General features: G+C 40.2%; 1 protein-coding gene across 2 annotated transcripts in view; it reads right to left on the bottom strand.

Moving 5' to 3' along the window:
• TFCP2 (transcription factor CP2) overlaps positions 1 to 8240 on the bottom strand; it is a 1028615-nt gene that overhangs the window by 331834 nt on the left and 688541 nt on the right. The window lies entirely within an intron of this gene.

The raw sequence follows: 8240 nt of genomic DNA, 5'->3' as shown, positions 1-8240 counted from the left end.
CTACCCGTTGTAATCTGTGTAGACATTGATCACTCACAGTATAAGTTTCCTTTAAAATACACTAAAGTGTACAACCCACTGGAACTCATGCATGTATAAATCATCATAAACAGGGTCTCTTACCATATCCATGCAACCTATAGGTCACTCTCCGCATATCAGTAAACCCATACTAACTATCTCAAAGTACTAGCGTCTCTCACCGTTCAGTCCAGTACAACATTCATGGGGGATCTCAACTACTCCTCTTGTTGACTGGGAATCCTACACCACTTCTAATGCGCAAGCCCAGTACTTCCTAAACTTCATTAATACTAATATCCTGGGACAATTAGCCCATTCTCCTACCAGGGGGTACAAACATCCTTGCCCTTGTACTCATGAACATGGGGGAGCAATGTTCCTTACCCAATGTAATGTCCTTGCTTGTCAGATCTGACCACACGGCACTTCTGCTTGAAATAAAAAATTAAATCCGGGAACCCAGCAAAAACAAAACCTTTAGGAAGTATTCCAAGCTAACCTTCCTCTACTAAGCGATACTTTGGCTAAATTCCAAGTACCCCTTGTAGATCAGAGAGCACATGCTATGTGCTGTATCTTTAAGAAGCATGTCAAAGACTGGGCATGCACATATAAATGTTAAGCACGTCCCATTCCTAGTGCCATTTTGAGAGTGCAACCAGAGAGTAAGCATGCATAATTGCAGCAGTTAGTTTGTATACAAGTTATTTAAGCTAAAGTCAGTAAACTTCTATCGTGTTGTGTTCGCATAAAATAAAGCTGCTTGAACATAATCCAGGAAGACCTCTATTGTGTCCAAATGAGGAGAGCGACATGGTGTCAGAACAGGGATCAAACAGAATAAGATTCAGAGCTATGAGGTGCACAGATGACAGTGAAGGCAAACTAAAAAACGGGCATGAAAAATAGCCAGAAAAGAAGCGAAGGTAATGAGAATACACACAAACTACTTATTTTATAAAAAGGACAAAACGGGGCATTACAAGGGCACAAAATGCATTATTAAACAAGCGGGGGGCATAAAAGGCTTATTAACTAAAGGAAATTTTAAAGTAAAGGTGTTTGATGAAACTATTAACAGAAAAGTAAAACTAGCATGTTTATGGCAAAGTGGGCATGTTTAGAGTAAAACAAGAAAAGTACAATGGGCATGAAAAGAGAGTAAGCAAGGAAAATGAATGTAATAAGGGCAAAAAAGGGGCACATTAAGTGCAAGTTAAGGAAGGCAACTTCATGTTTTTTTTGGCAAAGGGCTGTGTTTTGGCATAACTATGGTTTTGTACTGTATCAAGGGCTTAACTAAATTTATTCAAAGTATCTCAAAGTGTGTAAGTGCGCTTACAGTGTGTGCTTATTACTGTGCATGTATTTCGAAAAGTAATTTGTGTGCAAAGTGCAACTACTTCATGAACTGCAAAGTACAGTCATTTCAAAAAGTTTCTTGTGCTGGGTGTGTCTAGTTGCAAAGTGCTGCCATTATAGAGTGTTCCTTGCACTGTAGAGAACTGCCTAGAAAGGTACACCATTTTGGGTATGTTTCAGTGTGTTGTGTACTGTTATTCGCAAAGTGCCATTACTTCAAAAAGTTATCGACTCCGAGTTTCTCCTGTCCAGTTCATTCGCATTGTGGAGTTATTTCAAGTATTTCTTAAAATGATAAATTACTTTAGCAATCTAAATTTCAAAAGCATTACAGCTCCCTAGAAACTGATTTTGCGAAGTCCAGTTACACAGAGGCTTACATCGTGCAGTTACTTCCCAAGTTTCTTACACTGATGGTGTCTTCCGGCTTTTCCCAGTTAGGGGTCGCCACAGCGGAACTCTGGTCTGCTAATGACTGGCAGTGGATTTTTACGGTGCCGAGTTGCCAGCCCAATGTCCAACCTTCAAAGAAGGCACACCCATTCACGCTCGCACCTACCTGCATGGCTTTAACGTCACTCGAACGCAGGGAGGACATGCAGACTCCACACAGAAGGCGCTCCAGCCGAGAATCTAACGGGAGAACCTCTTGCTGTGAGGCAACAATGCTAATCGCTGCACCACCGCGGCGGCCCCTATGTTTCTTAGACTGATATATATATATTTTTTTTATTTAACATTTGTTTACTGGGAAAGTCTGACTTGGAACAAAGTCAATTTTCAGCGGAGGCCTGGGGAGAAATGCTCCAGATGCATGTCTTTGAAACGTGTGAGGAAACCGGAGTACCCAGAGGAAACTCACACGAATGCAGGGGACGCATGCAGACTCCGCACAGAAGGCACCCCAGCCAAGAACTGAACTGGACAGCCTCTTGCTGTATCGCGACAACACTACTGCTGCACCACTGTGTTGTCCAAGCCATGTGATAAGAGATGACTTGGTGCAATACAGTACTACAGTGCCAGAGAGAGACTTACTTCATAAAGTTCAGTTATACAGAGGCTCGTTTGGTTACTGAGCAAAGTGACAAGTACTGGCATAAACTTCTGGCATATGTATGTGTGTGTGTGTGTTCATGCTTATGTGCAAAACCCTTCAATCGTTATGTGTTAATATGGCAAGCGGATTTCGAAAGCCCTTACCTCCTGTATGTGATCAGAATATTAGAGACAGAGAATATTTGGGCAAGGAGTATGATATTTTTATACATGCAGCTTATTCAGATAAAGATGCACACACCAAGTGTTCATTTGTGTATGCACCAGCAGTGTATGAAGGAGAAGGTCAAAACAGTCATATTGTTGTACAGGCTGAGTCAAGGGAAGTCCCAGAGTGTTTGAAGTGCAAGTTTAGAGAAATGTGCAACCCCCAGACAAATATTACACTAGAGAGGCATTTGTTTTACATGAGATATCAGAAACCAGGGGAAACGTCTGCATCTTATATAACTGGCCTGACAAACAAGGTTAAAACTTGTCGGTTTGGTGACTTAAAAGATGAGTTAATAAATGACTGGCTCATTGTGCGTGGTATTAATAGTGCTGCTGTGAGAAAGATCTTGCTTCGTGATAGTGACTTAATGTTGAGTAAAGCCATAGAGATCTGCCAAATCCGTGAAGCGACAGAAAAACATACAAGTATGCTTGCAAGTGACAAGAGCATGGTTTCAGCAGGCTCCAGTGCAAATGTAGACAGAATGCAGCATCTGGCAAACAGAAACAGGCCTACTAAGCACATGGCAGGCACAACCCCTCCTGGTTCATCAAGAAAACTACGTAGTTTTCCAGTAAGTTCTAAGACCAGTTCAGTTAGAGGAGCATGTCCCTCAAAGTACAAGCATGAATCAGCAAAACCAAAGTCTAGCTTTATTGTTAACTGACACAATTGTGGTGCAAAATTATGAGTCTAAAAGAAATAAATGCTTAACATTTGGTCAGCAATGTCAAGTGTAAAAAATGGAACCATTTCAAAAACGTTTGCAAATCAGGTATACCTCATACAGTTGTAAAGAAAGGTCACATGAAAAAGCAGGTTGATCAAGTAGAGACGCAGCAGTCGGCTTTCTATGTGGATGGTGCATCAGTAACAGGTGAAAGGGGTGATGCAGTGAACTTACTGGCAAACAGCGAAGTGTTCTGTACTGTCCGGATCAATGGTAAATCCACAAACCTTAAAGTAGACACAGGTTCAAAGTGTAATGTTATATTAGCAGACACATTTGCTAGAGTGAGAACCAATGAGCAACTCAATGTGGCCAGTAATGCGAAACTTGTGGCTTATGGAGGTGAGGAAATTCAAACCAAAGGCTCAGTGATGCTTTCATGTTATCTGGCCAAAAACTGTTACAACTTGTTATTCTACGTAGTCAGAAGACCAATACAGTCTTTATCGGGTCTCAAAGATAGTATGAGAATTAATCTGTTTTCTTTTACCAAAGAAGTTCATCACATAAGTGCATCTCCTACTTCTAATTTTTCTGAAGTCATTTTCTTAGAATATGCTGATGTTTTCGAGGACAGGTTGGGCAAACTTCCAGTAATGTATTCCATTAAGTCAGACCCAGAGGTCACTCCAGTAGTCAGATTAGCAAGAAGAGTTCTGATAGCTATGCAGGATAAAGTTAAGGCTCAGCTGGACAAAATGGTACAGCAAGGTGTAATTTGTCCAGTTACAGAACCAACTGAATGAGTACCGTTGATGGTAGCAGCTCACAAAAAAGGCTCAGACAAAATCAGAATAGGCATTGACCCAAGAGATTTGAACAAAACATTGAAAAGACCACATCATCCAATGTGCACAGTCGAAGAGGTCGCAGCCCTAATACCAAATGCCACAGTTTTTTCACTCTTGGATGCAGAGAGTTCATTTTGGTAAGTGATGCTTGATCGCAAATACCTATTACTACCCACTTTTGGTACTCTGGCAGATACATATTTCTAAGGATGCCATTTGGAATAAATTCTGCACGTGAAGTCTTTCAAAGTGCAATGGAGCAAATTATTTCATGTTATCCTTGTGCCATAATAGTAGACTATTTATTGGCTGGAGGCAATGGTGAAGCAGAGCATGACAGAAACCTAAAGAAAGTTCTAGACAGAGCACATGAAGTGAACTTGAAGCTCAATCCTCTGAAATGCAAATTCAGACTCCTACAAGTTACACATTTAGGTCATTTATTTACAAGTGCTGGCTTGAGACCAGACCTGACCAAGCAAGTAGCCATTCTTGAGATGTCAGCACCAAACAATGTTCAAGTTCTACACCATTTCTTAGGCATGGTCAACTATTTAGGCAAGTGTATACCAGACTTCAGTGAGTTGACAGCACCTTTAAGAGAGCTATTGCACAAAAATTTTGCATGGTCATGGTTAGAACAGCACCAAAAGTTGTTTGAAGAGCTCAAGCAGAACATTTCCACCCCACCTACATTAAGATACTATGATGTTAACAAACCAGTTACTCTTTTCCTGTGATGCCTCAAAATCTGGTCTAGGTGCAGTTATACTTCAAGAGGGCAGACCAATAGCATAATGCATCTAGAACACTTACCCAAACTGAGATGCAGTATGGTCAAAAGAACTTTTGGCAATAGTATTTGCATGTTCCAAGTTTCACGATTATATTTATGGTCGAGCTATTCAGATTGAAACCAATCTTTAGTTACTATTCTAAAGACACCTATGCATTCAGCTCCAGCAAGATTACAAAGAATGATGCACAAATTGCAAAAGTAGAACTTCAAAACAGTCTATACGAAAGGCAAACTACTCTAGCTGGCTTATACCTTATCCAGATTGCCCAGGAATACAACGGAAAAGCTTCACGGAAAGAATTTTAACTTGATGTGATGGCACTGAGTACTTTTTCTACCACTAGACTTGAGTTGAGATATCACACTAAGACTGATCCAATTTTGCAAAAGCTCAATCACTACCTTAATGACGGATGACCATCAAAGCAATCTAGTGTAACACCAGAAGTGCAAACCTATTTCCCTACAGAGATGAAATGCTGAGGGAAGATGGCATTATTTTCAAAGGTCCTAAAATTTGTGTTCCTGTTTGCTTACAACACGAGTACATCCAAGATTTTGCATTGTGGTCTCCAGGTTCTGTTTCCACTAAGAGGTGAGCGAGAGAATTAGTATTTTGGCCTTCATTACTAAAAGACATTGATAAAGTACTTTCTTCTTGTTCAGAATGCAACAGTACTAGATTGCACTTGCAAAGAGAACCACTTCAGCTACATCCAGTTCCTGAACTACCCTAGTCGACAGTAGCCATTGATACTACTGATTGTTCCACTCGAAGATATTTGGTATTGGCAGATTATTATTCAAATTGGTTTGAGATTGATCTGCCACCTAATCCAACATCTACTGCTATTATTACTAAACTGTAACTTCATTTCTCAGTAACTCATTACATCTGAGTGACGCCTCCAGGAGTATCTGCAGTTAACTCCTAATGCACCTCTAGGCGTCAAATACTGTATTCATATTTGCATCAATAATTCCAAAATCATGCTGCATACAAAATTTTAAAATATTTCATCTTAAAGCTTGCACAATGGCAAACCCAACTGCATTAATATCTAACATCTGTCTAGTGCAGGTAAACAGATATTAATTGCTGTTTTTATGATGGTCATTTATATAGATAATTTTCACATTTTCTAAATATCACAACAACTAAGTAACACAGACAAAACTCCTTAGCCTCATATGAAAGCTCTCAGCTAGATGAATAAAATGCTGCTGACAGTGTGTGCACAACGAGTGGTTGCTGAGATATTGTAAATTGTTTACAAAATATTATAAATGCAACAGTTACTGTATTTACTGTGACTTATACAATTCAGTTTAAGACCTAGAACCTAAAGAATACTTCCACAATAAAAACAGTTTGTGCTGAACAGTTTTTGCCATTAATACTTCTTTCGTAACCTCTATGGTTTCAGAAATATGAAGATTTGTTTGAAATGTGAGGACTTAATTTGATTCTAATGAAAGGCTCAGGCCCCACTCATTGGAAGTTACAGTGCAAACTTCCTGAGCCCCATTGGAATGAATGAGTTAAGCATGTCAAAGACCGAGCGTGCATGTACAAATATTAAGCAAGTGCCATTCCTAGTGCCATTTTGAGAGTGCAGCCAGAGAGTAAAGCATGTATGATTACAGCAGGTACTTTGTATACAAGTTATTTAAAGTCAGTAAACTTCTATCGTGATGTATTTGTATAAAATAAAGCTGCTTGAACAGAACCCACGAAGACTCTTCTACTGTGTCCAAAGTAGGAGAGCGACACCCCTAAACCTAGTAAACACCATAGCATATGTTGAGCTATTTACAAAATCCATACAGCCATACTGATGGCTGTATAAAGTGAGCTGTGACCACTCATACTAAGAATAAGACCAACTCAAAAGGCAAGCCACCCTGCTGGAATCAATCAGTTAAGCAACAAAAGAATAAAAATCTTGACCAAGAGTAGAAGACGCAAAGCCCAACATACTAAAAACTCCCTGACCAATCTAAACAGGCAGCTATGAGGGTTAATTAACATTTCAAAGGCTAAATTTGAAGAAAAAATACTTCTCAGGTAAAGGACAACCACAAAGCTTTCTACAGCCGTCTGTAACCTCAAGGGAAACATACAAGAATACACAAAACTTATTGTACAGGTTCAACTCAAATTTCTCTCGCACTCCCCCCAATATTCCAAAGAAAATATGGGATACCACAATACCCCCAACCATTACTACAGAATGTGTCATCAATGCGCTCTCTCCAAAAATACTACATCAATGGGCCCCAATAACAGCTGCATGAAACGTGAATTCTCTGGTCCACTTGAGTAACTTTTCAACTGAAGCCTACAGTCAGGTTTTGTTCCCAAGTAATGGAAGGTGGCTACAGTCATTCCCCTGCACAAACGAACTCCAACCACTGATCCGGGTAACCACAGGTTGATAATTCTGACCAGCCTCATATGCAACACCATGGAAAGAACCATCATGGGAGTGTTAAACGAGGACATAGATAACCTGTAAATACTGGACCCATCACAGTTTTGCTTTTTTAAAGGAAGGCCATAACTATTACATCTCTTTGAGAGGGTCACCAAAGAAATGGATGAGAGAAAGACTGTGCACACAGCTTACCTTAAAATGGCCAAGGCTTTTGATACAATACACCACTCAGGCATTATAGACAAGCTCACTAAATAAAGGTATAAACCTTTTTTCACCCACTGAACAGCCAACTGACTCACTAATAGGACCCAGGAGGTCAAAAACAGGTGAGGGTACATACACCAAGAGGCCAGTCATTATTGGGGTCCCCCCAGGGCTCAGTACTGGACCCACTATTTTTTTTGGCATCTATTTTTCTGACGTGGAAGCAAATGCTGAAGGCTTAACTCTGACTAACAAATGGTGTCAAAGCCATGGCCTTAAACTCAATTCTAAGAAATGCATAACTGTACCCTTTGAGAAGTCAAACATCTCGGCTAATTGCCATCTTGACAACACACCACCTAAGAGTCGACCCAGTTGTCAGTGATCTGGCTAAGCACACAAGACAGCAGCCATACCTTAAACCACCACATGGCCACAGTGGTGAGGAAATCCTTTTATGCTGCACAACTATAAGGGTATGGCATCTAGACCAAAGAGGTCATAATCCAACTGTACTCTGACCTTATCAGACCAATTAAAGGAGTACAATGTTCCCCTTCAGTATGCACTTCACCAGGTATATGCAGCAACTAGAGCGACCAAAGAGGTCACTTAC

This window comes from Protopterus annectens, chromosome 9.part0, assembly GCF_019279795.1.
Source record: "Protopterus annectens isolate FY-2018-M chromosome 9.part0, PAN1.0, whole genome shotgun sequence".
Lineage (NCBI taxonomy): Eukaryota > Metazoa > Chordata > Ceratodontiformes > Protopteridae > Protopterus > Protopterus annectens.
This window is presented reverse-complemented; position numbering and strand designations above follow the sequence as displayed.